The 18,716-nt window shown below is 35.9% G+C and overlaps 1 protein-coding gene across 2 annotated transcripts in view; it reads left to right on the forward strand.

The window, feature by feature from the left end:
- The window catches only part of gpr45 (G protein-coupled receptor 45), a 90,597-nt gene that overhangs the window by 13,830 nt on the left and 58,051 nt on the right, over positions 1-18,716 (forward strand). For both annotated transcript variants that reach the window (XM_083535894.1, XM_083535892.1), the window contains one exon: positions 15,597-15,777. The gene's annotated coding sequence lies outside the window, so the exon portion shown is untranslated. The remainder of the gene's footprint in view (positions 1-15,596; positions 15,778-18,716) is intronic.

Consider the following 18,716-nt stretch of genomic DNA (forward strand, 5'->3'; position numbering starts at 1 on the left):
ATTCAGCGTTGGTCTCTTAAGGTTATTTATGTGCGAAAAGTTTTTATTCGGACTCAAGTGCAATTCACACCTCTAAGGTTGTGAGATTTGAGTTGCACTCTCAGGTCAGGAATTATTCAATTGCATCTCAGCTACCACTTTTAAACAGATGCACTTTGTTTTAATTGTAAAAGGAAATTCATTAAAAAAACAATGCATAAAGATAAAAGATATGTATTTTTCTCATTGCTATCAAATGTACTACAAAAACAAAAGACAATTTCAATATTCAGACAAATACAACAGATATGATACAGTATGAATATATATTAATATGGTAGTATATTTAATGTTTCCCCAAACTGCCATTTCACAATATTTTGTCTTTTCGCATTGTTCCAAATGTCTTTTTGGGTGTTTTATTGGACCTCAAATTGTCAGACCTTTTTGTCCTAACTGATATCATACACAATCAACATTGCCTACAGCTGAGACTAACTGCTGTTTAAACTCTGCCCAAGGTATACAAATCTGTCTACATTTATGTCCGTGGTTGACCTTAAGTGTTGCCCATTGTTCCTTGACTATGCACAAAAGTGCTCATAGAAAGTTTTCTAGGTGTGTAGGTTTCCTAAAATTAACTGGAAGACGGTGTCAACAGTAGTTGAAGTACCAATTCTTACACATTACAGTCTTTGTAGTTGGAAAGCTGCATTGATCTTTTAGCAATCAACCCACTGTTAATTAGTAATTTCTTGTTCTTAGTAAGGCTTTACATTTTTTTGGCAGTATTAATAGGGTTTGGGGGTTAATCTTTCTTAGGAGAGAAGCAGAACACAAGGCTCAAATCACTGTGATTGTTTTTGTTATTTTAATTATTTTTCTCTTACGAAGTTATCTGCTTATGCTTAATACCACTGGTGGACAGTAAAAAAGTAAATGTAATTTATTACTGCACTTAAGTAGCGTTTTTACATATCTATACTTTACTGTAGTATTTCCATTTGGGGAGACACTTACTTTAACTTCACTACATTTTAAAGTCAAATATTATACTTTTTACTTAATTACATTTTGTGAAATCAGTCATTCATTTGTATTTATTTAGTGGATAAAAAGCAATCAAGGTAGAGCACGCACTCTGTTTTGAACTTGTTTTGATTGCCACTTGGTGGTGTCTACTTAGCATGAAAATACAGTTCAGTGTCAATTTAACAGCAAGCAGAACATTTTGAGAGAAATAAATGAGGGAAGAAACTCCTGTCTAACTTGCCACTGCACCCGTGACCTTATTTGCGAGATTTTTTTATTTTTGTATTTTTTATGGGCTCATCATAATTTTAATAGATATCAATCAGTGTTGGAGTAATTAATATCATTTTATTAATAGATTGGTGTACTAAAAGTAACATTAGAGACTTTTCACATAAACTGAGTTGATTAAGCAAAAATTATAATAGGGAAATTATAGCTACAATAAATCATAGAACTTTGGATAATTAAGTACATTTTACTCAAGAAAAAGTGTAAAAGGAGCACTTTTACTGGAGTAATATTTTACTTACAGTTTCTTTACTTTAACTCAACTACATGATTTGTGTACATCCTCCACCACCGTTTAATACTATTATACATACTTTATGACTGAAATAATCAAAACATTACCTTCAGTTCTTAAGTGAGATTACTATTTTACTCTCTATACTCTTTTTTCTCTCTAAGTTGTAGGAAACAACCCTGATAGCTAGATTCACAATTTGAGTAACTGGTTCGGTTTGGAAACAGACAGGCAGAGTAAGAGTCTGAATGCTGTCTGATGCAGTCGTGCATGGCAGGATGTGAATGACTTCTGTCAGAAAAAAATAGCTTTTACTGTCCCTCCATCCACGTTTCATCACCCTCATAACACTGATACAGCTTGTGATCATCTCTCTCATCACTTCTGCTGCGTCAGCAGCATTCAAACACTGACTACACCCAAATGTGTGACCACTTCAGGATGTGTGAATCATATGACTTTATAAAGTGATTGCAAATGATTGAAATAAAAAGGAAGCCAGTTTAAAGTAGCACAAAATATTTGGCAAAAAATGTTGTCATACACTGTTTGTTTTCTCACGCAATGTGCAATATGTGTTTTGAAAATAATACATTTAATACATGCAGGTGGGTGTCGATAAACATAATTTGTTAATAGTTATGCATGTAAAAACTGTAAGGATGAATCATAGCATGTTCTATGAAATTGTCCCAAAGTAGATTATTATTCTGCAATATCATGATCTGAAGGATGCTATTTCCCTAATACCATGTGATGGACTTGTGGACATTCAAGTCAAATAATACAAAGGTTTAAAACGTGAAGATTTTTGCAAGGAGACACTTATTTAACATTTGTTAGCATGGGATCTATCGTTCTGTGATGTTGTTCAATCGTGGTATGGTATTAGGGAAATAGCATCCTTCAGATCATGATATTGCAGAATAATAATCTACTTTGGGACAATTTCATAGAACATGCTATGATTCATCCTTACAGTTTTTACATGCATAACTATTAACAAATTATGTTTATCGACACCCACCTGCATGTATTAAATGTATTATTTTCAGAGCACATATTGCACATTGCGTGAGAAAACAAACAGTGTATGACAACATTTTTTGCCAAATATTTTGTGCTACTTTAAACTGGCTTCCTTTTTATTTCAATCATTTGCAATAATTACTATTATTGTTATTATTATTTTCTTAGACCTTTAATCTCATATAAATGTATTATTTTTACAGTGTATTCATTGTATTTTGTAAGAAATATATTGTGTTGCAAAATGCTATTTTCAACATATTGCAGATATGTTCAATATAAAGCATCTCTATGCAATTTCTTTGTTTCTGTTGCCATTTCCTATTATTGAGCCCTGGTTTCCTTTGCACGCTTATCCAGTGCTAGTGCTGCAATTGCTTTTTGAATGAAATAGAACAAGTTTTCGTCCACCTTTAATTGAAACGTGAACTACACAGCGGTTCACTGCAACAGCTGTGATTTCTCTCGCTGATGATAAAGGCTGCCGCTATTTGTCTGGCTATCAGTTTGGTCATGTGTGTAATTGCCTTTTACTATTCTCTGGCCACAAAATGTATGAGAGTGATGCATGAGAGAAAAGCAGCACCAATTCAACGGAGTGCTGACCAAATCTGCGTAGGTAATGGCCATTAAAAATACATTTATGCTAAAATGTTTCAAATAGTTCCATCCCATAATTAGGTTTTTTAGGCAGATGTATTTTTTTAGGAAAACTTAAAAAAAATTAAACGGATCTGTATAAATAATCTAAAGAAAACAAAAGCAGGCCACTAGGTATAGTGCCATATGCCTGGTTGGTATTGGTTTGTTTAACTGTGTACCTGAACTTCACTCTCAAGAGAATTCCTTGACACCTTGACCATACTCTAGTACATACCCTCTGATCTATGATCCTCATGGACCCTCCTGTCAGCTTCCTCTTGGACAAATCTTATATATGACCTATGAAATTTCACCTTGAACATAGACAAATACTGAAGCTTGACCTCTGCCATGACCCTTGATCCTTTCTAGCTTCTTCCAGTGGAATTAGATGTGTATGGGAGAAAAATCAACAGGACGCTACGCCAACTGGTGAACTTCAGTCCAAATCAGTACTGACAATGTTACCCATTTCCAGCCTCTGGCTCTCTGTTTGCCCATTGGGTGGTTATCAGTGTGGGTTAAAACGAGTCAATAATGTTTCACAAGGGCAAGATATCCCCCAGAGTGCAATGCGTTTTCTGAAATGAGAGTGAGAGACAGACAGAGAGAGAAAAAGAGAGAAAGAGAGCATGCACACGTTGAACAAAATAGAGGGATAGTTATAGAGAGGGAGAGAGATTTTTTCTGAAAGCACCATTGGTAGCTTACTGCTTTATCATATTGATCTTGTTGCCAGACACACACACACATGCACAAAGTGGAGAGCAAATTCTCAGACCACACACAGCTCAACAGCCCAAGCAATGTATGTGTAGGTGTTTGGCATTTAAGTATGAAAAAAACATACAAAATGCATTTTGTTTAAGTAAAACATTGAACAACAGCATGATGTGATTATTGGGGCAACAGGGGAAGCTGATTATTGTTCTTTTAAGATTGTTTTATTCTTCTGATGCCACAGTTTGGCAACAATCAAATTGTTTTCATTATTTAGAAATCGCATGCCATACTTTCTGTTAAAAGGTAATACTTATATTTACTATTGTGGAACATCCACAAAACAAGGCAAGTCAAGTCAAGTCAAATTAATTTCTATAGCGCTTTTCACAACAGACATTGTCTCAAAGCAGCTTTACAGAAATCAACAGTCAATGTGAATTGTGTGTATTTATCCCTGATGAGCAAGCCTGTGACTGGGCAAGGAGAAACTCCCTTAGATGTAACAAGGAAGAAACCTTAAGAGGAACCAGACTCAAAAGGGGAACCCATCCTCATTTGGGTGAGAACAAGAGTTTGATCATACAATCACTTTCTATACTATATATATATATATATATATATATATATATATATATATATATATATATATATATATATATATATATATATATATATATATATATATATATATAAATTGACATATGATTATTGAGAAACTGGTTAAACATCTTTCTATGCTGCCAAACTCACCAGTTGATGCTGGAGAATACTTTAATAAATGTTAAAAACAGTGGGCTCCCTCACATGAACATTCATTAACTTAAAAATAAAATATTCATTGTTTTAATCTAGTTAATATATGAATAAGTTTTTTTATTTGGAGATGCACATTGAGTTTAACACACGACTTGCCTCTAGCAAACTGTAAGAGTCATGTTGCTATTGAAAATAAAGTGTAGATTAATTAGTAATAATAATTTATTAAAATACACTGATCAATTGGTTGGCTTCCAATTACAAGTGTATTAAAAACCAAGGTTTATATTTAAACAGAATTTAAATGTCATTTAGTGATGGCTGTCACATAGCAGATATAGTTTTAGTTGTAATTCCTGCTTGCTGGATGAGTGTGTGGAAAGCATGAGTGTGTGTGGTTGGCTTAGGAGCAGAGGCTAGAGCATTAGTGATAGGAGCAGGGAGCAGGAGAGAAGCAGCAGTGAAATATTTATAAAGGTTTGACTTGCTTGTTTCCCTCAGGAACAGCACATGCATGCTGGAGATAGCTGCAAGCCATACAGAGCAGCAGGTCAGGTTCTGAGCTTTGCACATCATAGAGAAGTAGAACATGTCAATGAGTCAGTGAGGGAGGAGGAGGGTACAGGGAAAGTGCACTTGGAGGCATATTGGGGCTTTGGAGATTTATAGATTTTTTTTTCTCCACAATTTTCTTTCTTCTTATTGTTGTTTTTGACAGATACCTTTCCTGTTTGTTTTCTTCTGTTCAGATCAAAAAGTGTCTGTGTGATATTGAATCTGACAGATACCTGTATACATATCAAACTAAATTTAGTCCTGTGGTTTTGACATCTTTCGTGTGAGATTGAAACAGATAAAAGTTTAATTTTAGTAACAACAGGTTTTGCATTATGTTTAATTGTATGTAAACAGACAACTAGTAGGTACAAAAGCCCTGAGGTCAGTATAAGGTTGTGAATAATTGCAATGAAGACAGCACGTAATTTCCAGAGACAGTTCCAAATTTACTGCCTGATTATTACAGCACACACACTTTGCATATATATATATATATATATATATATATATATATATATATATATATATATATATATATATATATATATATATATATATATATTTATTTATAAAATGTATATATTTAATTGGAGATTAATTGATTTAAGCTTACAGCAGAGAACTAAGCAGATTTAAAATCCCTTGCACAAGCACATTTTTATCTTACTATTTTGTCTATCTGTGAACATCACCCCCAATCACGTCCAGACTTGATCAATAGGTCATCAGACAGAGGTCAAGGTCATTGGTCAACACTAGTCTGATCGGGAGAGTTTGTTCAGATATGGGGATTAGGCTGTGTTTGGGGGCATTTGGTGCAGAGAAAAATGGCGATCACTGATTCAGGAGCCCGCAGGAATGTGGGGCCCCATCCTCCCATCCATAAGCTTTTTCTTAAACAGATCATTTATTCTGTCTCATATGGCAGAGAAGGAAAATTATCGATCAGGACACTGTTTCACGCTAGCCTCTGAGAAGCTGCCACCTGAGCCTGAAGAAGGAATGGCTGCTGACAGAAAAGGGCCAGACAAAATAGGAGCTCTTAGAGGATTTCACGTTTTATGAATTTCTTTTTACTGGGGATTTTACTGCAAACAGTGTCAAAAGCTAGCGGGTTAAAACGAGATGTGGGTGATTTGGTGGGATAAGATATAATCCCCACATTACTGCTGCACTTGTGCAGTTAGAATGGTGGCTTTTGAGGCAAGACAGGAAAGTCTAACAGAGTTTGCTCAGGTACCTTTTGAAAGGAGTTCTTCAGCTTCATCAAAGCCTCCACTGAAGCAGCATGCAGCCCTTTTCCATTCTTCTTGTTTTAGAAGCTGTTGTGATCACATTTATTAATCTCATGCCAATAGAACAAAGGCCTGTGTGTTCAAACAGCAATTACTCCCCCGTCTTTGGAGATACTGTCCAGGCATAATTGGATTTAAATGAACTCAAATCTTCCTTTGTTATGGCACATAACACGCAATGCTTTTTAATTAAGATTGCTGGGCTTGAGTAATGATACAGGCCCATGTTGAGAGGTGCAGCCTCTTTCATGTTCCATTCTTCAAACAGCGCTGTGAGACGGGGAGCCGACGTGGAGCAAGGGCCAGCCCGCTGTCTGCCTCAGCGGGGAAGGGTGTGGTTTAATTAAGATCCCACCTTATCTGCTCCATCTGTGCTTCCGCTAGGAAGATGAGATGTTGGGTGTTTGAGCTTCTGTCATCAACACTGCTGATGTTCACACACCACTGTTTCTCGCCTGCACTCGTCTCTCGCTTCACCTGGAGTGGTTGATGTAAACACAGGAGACTGTGATAGCGATACCCAGATTGGTTTGGACTTAATTTAACAATGCTGTGAGATGTGTCAAGCTAGGTGTTACTGCAGTTCTTACAGAAATGCACAACATAGCACAGGTTAACATCAAAGTAGATAAGAGTGTTTTTACTGCACTATACAGAATTAAAAATATGAAGCTGAAAAAATGTGTTCATCTTATGCGTGGCTGTTAATAAATAGAACCTGTATCTTCACCTTGATACTGTTGTGATATGGTGTAGGATTGGACGCAAAAAAAAAAAAAAAAAAAACGCCAAGCTAAATGATTTAGGAAGTCTCCACTATTAATATAATGAAACTTTAAGTAATACAACTTTTTTTTTTTTGTTTTGTTTTGTATTTGAGTTAAAATTTGATTGATTTTTTTTTTCTAATTCCTAAATTTGTACATCATTTATTATATCACAAAGTTTATCTGTTGAAATCTCAGTTCTTACAGATCAGATGGCATTGATAAATTTTCAATAAAAGCAGCTCTGACATTAGCAGTGGCTGCATTAATAAGCACCCTTTTATGTTTTGTATTAGTTCGTATTAATAAGCACATCTTAAACAAAAAAAACAATTTTTTACGGAAATTTTCTGGCAGGCCCTCCAGGTACATACAGTTTTTAGGGGTCAGCCCTTTCTAACAGCAAAAACAGTTCCATGTTTCTGCTCTATCTGTAATATGAAATTACTTCTGGAATGAGGAAAAGCCAAAGTAAAACCGTTTATACAGTTTTATATTGATGGTATAATGTAAGCGATGGCTGGAACTTTGTGGATGTCCCTCAAGAACTAACTATAAACAAATAAAATGCACAACATATTCTTTAAGAACTTAATTTGTTAGCATTGACTTGAACTGCTATAGAATAAGTAAAACACTTTTGAATGTGCTGCATGTGAAAGACAAACTTTGGGATCTGCTTCATGTCTGGCTGCATCACAATACTGCTGATTATTTTACTGTACAACCTGCTATTCTATTTTTACATATTCTATGTAAATGAATTAAATAGATTTCTGCTTAAACAGTTAATTGGAACATGATTGTAAAATGTAGCAGTAAAGAATAAATAAAGAGTTGCCTAATGGGAAATAAATTTGAGGAATGAGAAATGCAATAGTGATTAATTTAATTACCCACATTACTTAATTATATTTCCCATATGGATTATTTAATTAAGAAAAGTGGTCGGTTTTTTCCTTGATAAACTGAAGGCCATTTGTGTTTGGACCAGTCATTTTACTCTCCTCAGTATTACATCTTATAGTAAATCATATGGGTCATAGGCTATTAAAGCACTAACCCACATCCTCCTAATTATAGCCCCCATCGTCCCCTCACTCAACTCTTTCTCTATCGGTAAATGTGTTTTTTTACCTCATTCACTTTCTTTAGCACAGCTTCATAGAAAAGTCATAGATAACAGGAAGTAGTTTGAGACTAGGCAGCAGAATGGAATGAAACCCTTACCATGTTGTACTGACAGTGATGCACTAAGGGAAAAGCTTGGTCTGTAAATGGGTAATGGCACAATGATGACCTAGAGCTTTTGATGAAGTGTCTGAGTTACAGCTGGCTGCATTTCATGCCTGGAGTTTTAAATCAAGAGCAGACTGTATGATTGATAGGTTATTGTTTTCCCCATATTTTACACCATGTAGTCTGTCCACACGCTTCACAGTATGAGGTGTCATCAATCAGATGGTCGAATAACACACTCCTCATTTATGCACTATATAAAAGCTTGCAACTCTGATCTACTGGGCAGCGATATTACCCTCCTCTTCCTCTTTCTGTCTCTCTCTCTGTTGTTGATGTGTACTAACTAGAAGATGGTAGCAAGAATTGTTGTCATCCAGGCATTAATGTTTGAAAGTTGTGTTTGTGAATGTTTTTTTTTCTGTTCAAAAGATCTATTTCAATATAGTTATAATGGGTGAAAATCAAACACGCATTTAGTTAAGATATATGATGCAAAACAGTCAAGAGTATGATACGGAACTGTATGCTTTCCAAACTAATCTGTTGTAAATGGTGTACTAATCAATCTCCCTATCCGCTCTTTCACCCTATGCGCACTCTCTCTTTCTCTCTCTCTCTTTCTCTCCTACACAATTTACACATCATACCACCTATGTTCACTATTTAACTAATAAGCTAATAAATTTTTTAGATTATCTCATGCTTAATGTACTGGGTAATTAATTTTAAGGACTGGCTTTCTAGTTATAGGTATCTTTGAATATACAGTATCTCATATAGAAGAATCTATAATAATATAATTACATTGTGTTTACCAACAGTTATGTATGTATGTTAAATAGAATGTGGGTAAATAAACTAATGCAAAAACTAATATAATATTCCTTATCTTTTAAGTTGTATCTTAACTTGAAAGTTGTGACCAACAGGACATGGTAAAACCAGAGTGTGTGGAAGTCTCTGTGGTTGTTCATTAAGAGGGAAATTATCTCCAAATGGAGTCTTAATTATCCAAGCATATGAAGATAACTAATGACTATGGGAGCGAGAACACCTCCACTGTTGACTTGAGTACACATACACTCATCTGTAGAAGTGTATACACACACACACACACACACACACACACACACACACACACACACACACACACAGTTTAGTTAAATTCATCCTGCTTTTTTCGGTTTACTCTTTCTCTTGCAGATAGTTAACTCTTACCCATTACCACTCTTGTCCTCTGTCAGTTTTTTCAATACATTTCTATACTCTTTCCTTCTTCTTTGCCTTCTGAGATCAATAGTTACAAAAGCAGCTTGGTCTCTCTCTCTCTCTCTCTCTCTCTCTCTCTCTCTCTCTCTCTCTCTCTCTCTCTCTCTCTGTCTTCTTCTCTTACTCTGGTGCCGCTTCTTCTCTATGCTTTTTGAGAGGAAGAAGTTGCTTTAGTGAACAGTTGCAGCTGGTTTGTTCAGGAATTAATCATGATGATTAATTGGGCTTCAAGTTAAATATCCACAGAGCGACGTCAAGCTGACAGGCGTCACGCTCAAATTGACGCTGTTTTAGAAAGCAGCAGATTGATTTACACAGAGGCCTAATGAATAGCTCTGTGAACCAGGGGAGACATAAACAGGAGTGTGTTTTTGAATTTGACCCTGAACAGTCAGAACAGTCTTCCTACTGCTCTCTTTCTCACCCTCTCTTTTTTTTTATTTATTTTTTTTATCTCTGTATCAGTGCCGTTTCTTTAGTGTGGTTCCTTCTCTACAATTTGTTTTCTCCTGTATAGACTTCTCTTTGCACGTGAGTGAATATTAATACTTAGAATCCATTCCCTCCACAGAAACCGTGTGCTATCTAAAATTGCTAAACAGTGAAAAATAGCTGTTTTTTTTCAAAGGTGTTTGCTGTGTTAATGGTACAATGCAGGAATCATCAAATATTCATGTGGTGGGCTAATAATGTGTAGAATTTACACTGAGGTAAGATTGACATAACATTTTTGACCGCAATCCCAAAAGGCATTGTTATGCATTGTTGATTAATATTTCCATTCAATAAATATGAATTACATGTTTACATATAAGGAATACACACCACCCATGTACATTATCCCTACGTTTGCTTAAGTTTCCTCCTGATTCTCCAGTTTCCTCCAACATGTTAGGCAGACTGGTTACACTAAATTGCCCACGGGTGCAGTGTTTGTGTTTGTATGTGTACATGGTGCACTGTAATGGACTGGCATTTCCGTCCAGGCTGAATTCTCCCACCTTGTGCCCAGTGTTTCCAGGATGGACTTGGTGACCCTGACCATCATAAAGTGGTTACTGAAGCTAAATGCACAACTTAAAAAAAAAAAGTGTTTGGATTGTTTTAAGGCAGTACAGTGGCACAGTGTGTAATGTTGTCAACTTCCCCAAAATGTGCTCTTGCTAAATTGCCCCTGTGTATAAAGGGTTTTTATGTTGTACTTATTTATCACCTTTAACTGCAAGTACAGATTTTTCATTTTCTTCTTTGGTTTATTCTGTTGTGCACGGTGCTTTTTATAGATTATAAATTCCTGTCATACACACCTGACCACATTACCACAAACATAGCATTTTTTTTTTTACCTTACTGTAGCATACTAGAATTTAGTGTGTGCGTGTGTCATTCCTGCTCATTGTGTGGACACATGGGTACGTAGGGGAGGAGCTCCAGCCCTGGCATTTGTAATCCATCTATTGTGCTGGGGCTCTCTAGCTCTGGATCAATGCACCGCACTCACGCTGGCCCACAGGTCTGTAACTGAGCCCCTATTCAGCCATCAACTCCCCCATCACATTCACAGCACAGCAGCACGAGAGTTACAAAAGAGATGGCCAATCCTTTTCTAAATTCTCGCCATTTGTGTGTGTATGAGTGGGAGAGAACTCCTCATGGAATTCTCCCACTTCAACCCTTTCTAAGTATTGTTATTTTTGAACACCTACACTTTTGTTCCAGCACACATATCATATAACCACATTTTATATAAAGTATATTCATCAAAACGATCTGTCTACCTTAGTTAGTGCTGTGATTAGAAACTGTAGAAACAATCCAAGTATGCTTCGTGTTGCATTAGTGTCCCATCGTAAATCTAACTTTTTCTCAACCTCACCAGAATAATACTTGGCTTCTTAAATCACTGTGTATATGGTATGTTGTGTGAGAGAAGATAAAAAGGAAAACAGCCCTAATCCCTGTGAAAAGGTTGAGGAGAGTGAGAGCAGGAGGGACTTGAGCAGCCAGTAGGGGGAGGTAAGACAAAGGGAAACCCTCAGCAGGAATCCTCTCCCTAGAGCCTTATATGCATTCACTTCCCTCTGTCTTACACGCACTGAACATCTGGCACTCTTCAGTAATCCTCTGAATTCAAGTGCACACATGTGGAGTGCACGGTTGTGTGTGGATTTTTCTTGAATCTTTTTGTTTGTCCTGTCTGTCATTTTTTTCTGTCCATTTCCCACCGCCCCCACCACCCCCACTACCCCCTGGTTTATACCTCAGTCCCTTTAATAATAATACAGACTCTCACTTTCATTCTTTAGTAAGTTTTTAGTTCTTGTCAGGGTTGCAGTGGATCACAGGTTGCGAATGCACCCTGGATGGGATGCCAGTTCATCACAGAACATCCTGCACACAAACTTTCACACACTCATTCCCACCTAGGGGCAATTTAAAGTAGCCAAGCCACCTACTGGCAGGTTTTTTTAGTATGTGGGAGGAAACCGGAGAGCCTGAAGGAAACACACATGGACACAGAAAGAACAAGTGTAATATAGACTGTATCCTTCCTACACACCTGCTACCAATTTGAGGCAAGGAGCTTATAAGCAGAAATAGAACACTATGTGCATAATTGTGTGTGTGTGTGTGTGTGTGCATGCGTTTGTATGTTTGCATGCATGTGGGTGTGTGAATTTCCGGTGCAGGAATCTCCTCTTGTCTTTTTCTACCTAATACTTAGATACTCTAATAGTCTCAGAGGTGTGATACTCCGAGCTCTAGTTCACTGTTGGAGTGTCACATTAAAATGTGCACACTGAACCATGTGATTGCACTTTCAGGAAATTGCCTGCACACCGATTAGGAGCGACATTAGAATACAGGAGTGCTCAGTGCAGTCACACTAGGTAGGACTGCTGCTGGGTTTAATCCTGTTTCAGTCAATTGAGGAAAAAAAGAAATTCTGGATGGAATTGTTTTTTTTCCCCCAATGAGCAGGAGTTGCCCATACATATATCATAAAACAAAAACAAGATCAGAAACTTCTTATCCACTGAACTATTGCAATTAGTGTGCACTGAACCAATGAACTTAATCTGATCTCTCCAAAAAGACTTATTAGTTTCCTCTGGCCAGTAAGACTCTTTACAGAAGTCTAAATGGTTACATGGCACCATCTGCCTCAAATACTCTTAATCTTTCTTTTCCTTACTTTCATAATGCAATAATAATAAAATTGTTTGCAAAAAAATGTTGTAGTCGCAAAACAAACTGGATGTAAATGTGCTGGATGGATTCCTAGACTGTTAGTTATCAACTTTATAAATTTACTGTTCAAGTTTCAGGTTTTATTTGTCATATGTACAGATGTCAGTGACAGTTTGTACAATAAAATGCTTAAATGAGGCTGCAGGCAAACTACAACAAACTACAGCAAATAATAATCATCAGATTACTGAAAATGAAATGATATGTCTGTGTAGTTCTTCATTTATTGTACGTTAGAAACGCATTTTGTTACTTTATTAAAATGTATTCTAAATAAACTGAAAGTACAAAATCTCTGACCAACACACAACTATACATTAATGGATGGATTTTCAGTAGGAATAAATAAATCCAGCGACAATTAGTATGTTTGCATTTAATTGTGTGTGGGTGTGTGCAGTTTTGCAGTATGTGTTGCATAGGCTGCATGTTTGATCTTCAGCACTGACCCATTTTTCTTGTATAAAAGCCCGTTGTGCCGTACTGCTCTTTTACAAGGTAATTAAAACCTCTTTCCTCGACCTTCACAAACAGAACACCAGCATGAAAGTCATGGTCAGTAGCCTTTGTATTGTGTATTAGAGAAAACAACAACAACTACAAAAGTAACCTTCCTCTCAGCGGCAGACATGGGAGGTCTTTGATTGTGGATATCAAAGAGCTGCTCTCCCTGTGTGCTTGTGCTGATCCTCCCAAGGTCGGCCTGCCAAACCTACATATATCACAACGTACTGTGGAGAAGATACAGCCAGAAAGAACTTTCCAAATGTTTGCAATGTAAACAAGTTTATACACAAAATGTCACACAAAACTCAAAGTTAAGCCTTAACAACTGCTCTTACAATCATCTATCCATAGTCCTTAATGTGTGCTTGAATGGATATACTGTCTGCGAGACCACTACACGCATTTTTATAACATTGTGTAAAAAGGTAGTTTGATTTTAATTGTTTACCCTATAGTAATATATTACCAATATAATTGGGAAATTAAGAAATTTACTTTACAGCAGTATTGCAATGCATTTAAAAGTTACAGCTTAAATGTGGACACATGATATATAATGTCTTTATTTAATTGCCTACCAAAATCCCTGCACAGTATAATAATCATTTGTGCATAAAACATTTCAGTTTCAAATACTGCTTAAGCCATTTTATGGAGATCAATTTATTTTTTTTCCTCTGTAATAATTATGCATTTTGCTTTTCAGTTTATTCACAGTCAGATTAAGACCTCAGTAGAGCAGCTGCATATTGTGTAATTGAAATGAAATATGGCACTAATGAGTAAGAAAAGATAAATGGCTTAATGTAAATGCTATATTATATTCTCTGGGGAAAGTGATAGGTGATATATTGAGTATTTAAGCAAGTAATAAATTGGACCAGAGAAGAATGTTTTGTAGTAGCTGAAGACAGAAACACAGACGGACAGACAGACAGACAGACAGACAGACAGACAGACAGACAGACAGACAGACAGACAGACAGACAGAAAAGGAACTTACTGTATTTTTAATTTAAATATTTAAAGTAAGAATGTCTTTAATTTTTACATTAAATTATATTTAATGTGCATGGATCAGCTGCACAAAGAGAAATTCTACAGCATGCAGTATGAAAAAGTCAAACTACAACCTCTTATTTGTACAAAGTGTTATTTTTATTGTTTTCCCAGTAAAACCTGCTTAACCCTGAAGTGGTCTAAATGCTGTGGCTTCTAGTTGATTGGAATAAATCTTTAGAGTAATGAAGCAATTCTAACCCGTTCTTCCATTGAGATGGATCCAAAGAGGCTTTGAAGTCCTCCTTTGCTTCTCTCTAGGGTAAAAGCGATGGCTGCCTACCCGTGCAATCATGCACTATGTGCCGAGGGACAGAATACAATAGAGAAATAAAAGGTCTTTTGTGAAGGTAGAGATGATGGAGGGAGAGATAAACGAGAGGGCCCGCAGAGGCTTGCCTCAGATGGAGGGGAAAAAGTGATGACATTTACAGTGCTGGGAGACTGAATAGGGAGAGGGAACACTTCAGGACACCACAGACTACCACAACCTGTCATTTCTGCTCTAGTCTATTATAACTGTTAGTTTTTCCCCCTTCCAGTTTGATTTATGACTGTAGACCTTTGATCTAAGCTCATGAGCTATTATATATGAGTATTAATGTGTCGCTGTAGGTGTATTTTTAAACCTGACAGCTTATACAAATATTGTTTACAGTGTTGATGGACGATGAAAAAAAATTGTTTATGGAACAATACTGTGCATCACTTGCCAGTTACTCCTGAGACCTGACTAATACTGTAACAGAATCATTGAATATGATGTAACATTTATTTGGTATCATCCCACGGAAACAGCATTGTTGGAGTAAATCAACATTTGACAGTCCACACTGATTCATTCTTTCTGTCTACACACAGCTTTCTCCCAGTCTGTCCTGTTGTATTCATGGAAACTGAGCACTGGCTGCAGTCATAGACTAAATCTTCTGTGGTTTTTTTTGGCTATTGTGTGTGCAGGAGCAGTGAGGAGAGGGTGGCTGGAGAGCAGGGCAAAAGAGCAGAGTTCTTATCCTGAGGGAGGATGGATAGAGCCTGGTGAAGAGAAGAAAACGACAAAAAGGCTGGAGAAGGCTCTTTTCCCACAGCTCCCCAGAGGGTTTCATGTAGAGTTTAAACAGTAAAAGAGATGCTGATAGAGGTAAGAGAGACGTCTCAGAACTCTCAGACTGCCTATGTGTCTGGCCTGCTGCTAAACAGCCATGAAACACCATTAGCCTTAAACTGTGCTTATGCAGTAATTGCTATAAATGTATTTATTTATATGTACATAATTGTTTTAGAAATAACTGGCCAGTAATCATTGATAGAATACAGAGTATATACAGTAAATATGTTGTACTTCTATTAATGGTATAAACACTTGCAGTGGTATAGTTTAATTAATAGTATGTTATTAATAGATGATATTTGGGTAATTGGCTGTAGTGTGTAGAATATTTTGCTCTTTTGCCATAGATAGTTCTGTCGAGCTGCACTGTAATTAGTTCACTCTACCTTTGAATTGAATGATTAAGATAATAATTCCAACAAGGCAGCTTTGCTGACCTTTTTTGCTCTTATGTCTTCTGGCTTTTTATAATTAGAGGCTAAAAAGACCCTGAGAACAATCATTTCAATGACTTGGGCATTCTTATATGGCAAAAGCATTTTAATTGTGTGTCAGTGTCATTAAACAATAGTAATTGATTATTATAAGGTTGAGGACACAGGTTTAGGAGATGGAGATTAATAGCATTAATAAAATAATTAGAACCTTTTTTTTCATATGTAGAGTGAGAGGAGAGTGTACAAAAGTACAGGAACAATTATGTGAATGTGTTTTATTATTATTATTTCGGTATCAGTCAGATGTTTTATTATTACTTTATTGACATACTATGCACATATATACATGCGTGCATGCACACACACACACTTACACACACACACACACACACACACACACACACACACACACACACACACACACACACACACAAACACACACACACACACACACACACACACACACACACACACACACACACACACACACACACACACACACACACACACAAAAAAACAGTGCCTTTAACAGCTAATGAACCCGGGACAGTATATTAATAATGAATTACTGATGTATTTATTATTTACCTAGTGCCAGTCTTTCATGTATTTTAGTTGGTTCTATATGTGGTCTAAACTGAACTCTTATTCTCACTATAATGATGTCAGAGAAAGTTGCATTACTGTGTGTGTGTGTGTGTGTGTGTGTGTGTGTGTGTGTGTGTGTGTGTGTGTGTGTGTGTGTATATATATATATATATATATATATATATATATATATATTACTATATTACTATATATATATATATATATATATATATATATATATATATATATATATATATATATATATATATATATATAGTAATGTTTAGATTTGTCCTCTGTATTTATCTTTAGATTACATCATCCGAGAAGTGACTTAGAAATTTAGATTTTCCTTTCTTTAGATTCCAATAACCCCCCCCCCCACCACCCCTTAAAATTTTTACTTTTACTATGGCTTGCAATTCTAATTCAAAAGGATCTTTCCTCTGTCTCTGCTGCTGCTGAGTGACAGCTTTTCATATCCAGAAGGCAACTAAAACATTAATGTGTTGTGTAGCTAATAACAAAACATTAAACTGCAGAATAACAAGTATTTGTGATGAATTCTGGATCAAATAATAATTGAAAAAATAAATATTTTCTATTCCTCATACTTGCCAAATAATATAAATTACATTCCAAGGAAACTTTAGTATAGCAAGCAGGTGTATGTATACTTTTTTCTCCACAGTACATTAACGACGCTTTCACTAGTTTTTTTTTTTTTTTTTTTTTTTACCCCACTACATTTTATTGTCACATTTGAACTGGATGAATGAGCGTTTACAATAGAAAAGAAACAAACAGGCAGAATGTCAGAGGGGAAAACAAGCCGTATGTGACTCTGAAGAGCTCAACTTCCACTCAGCAGTGTGTGGTGGTGAATATTTCCTTTGACAGCTGATGAGGAGCTGACTGCTAATTGTCATGTCCCTCTTGTTCTCTGAGGTGTAAAAAGAGAAGATCCTATTATAGGTTTGCTTCACTGAACTGAAGAGTTACATTGTAGAATATATAAACAGTATATTTTATATTTGAAAAAACTTGCATCATTTGACATTAGTAAACATGAAGTGATTAAATAAAAAATAAATAAATAAATAAATATATATATATATATATATATATATATATATATATATATATATATATATATATATATATACATATATATATATATATATATATATATATATATATATATATATATATATATATATATATATATATATATATATATATATATATACACATAGTAAACAACCGAAATTAAAAGGTGCTACTTTGGCAAAAGTGCCTACACATCAAAACTGATCTTTTCAGTCATTTTTTCTAAAAGAATATGCACATTTGCGCAAATGCAACAAACATGTTCAGGTGGAAAAGATAGAATTAACAAAATGCCTGAAATGATTATGGTCAAAGTAGCATTTCTTCTTCATCAGTGGTAATATTTCTCACAATGAAATGCTGATAATAGAGATTAACTGACTGCAGCTTCATCAATTTATGCAGATGTTCCAAGCTTAATCAGTTAAGTGATCAGGGGTCACATATCAATGGTGGCTTTCCTTCTCCTGTTATGATTGTCTATGATTGACAGATCTGTAATGGCTACAGTAATAGCATCTTGACCCTCTTGCATTGTGCAATCACTGGAGCTGCCTAGACTACACGCTGCTATTGTACTGTTGTCTTGATTGAGTATGATTACACTGATATAACCTAAATCGGACATCATTAAATAGTGTGATTAACATTATTAAATGTTCACATTGTTTGCTGGGTAGGTAACACTTTGGAGCTCTGGAACCACCCGTAATGACAAAAATAAATCCTTAGCTTTGGTTCATGAGTGGATGATGGATTGCTATAAGACGGCCTTCACTGCTCTGCTCTGATTGACATGTGTGGCATATGGAATAGTTCTGGTATTCCCGAGGG

Source organism: Silurus aristotelis (assembly GCF_946808225.1).
Source record: "Silurus aristotelis genome assembly, chromosome: 3".
Lineage (NCBI taxonomy): Eukaryota > Metazoa > Chordata > Actinopteri > Siluriformes > Siluridae > Silurus > Silurus aristotelis.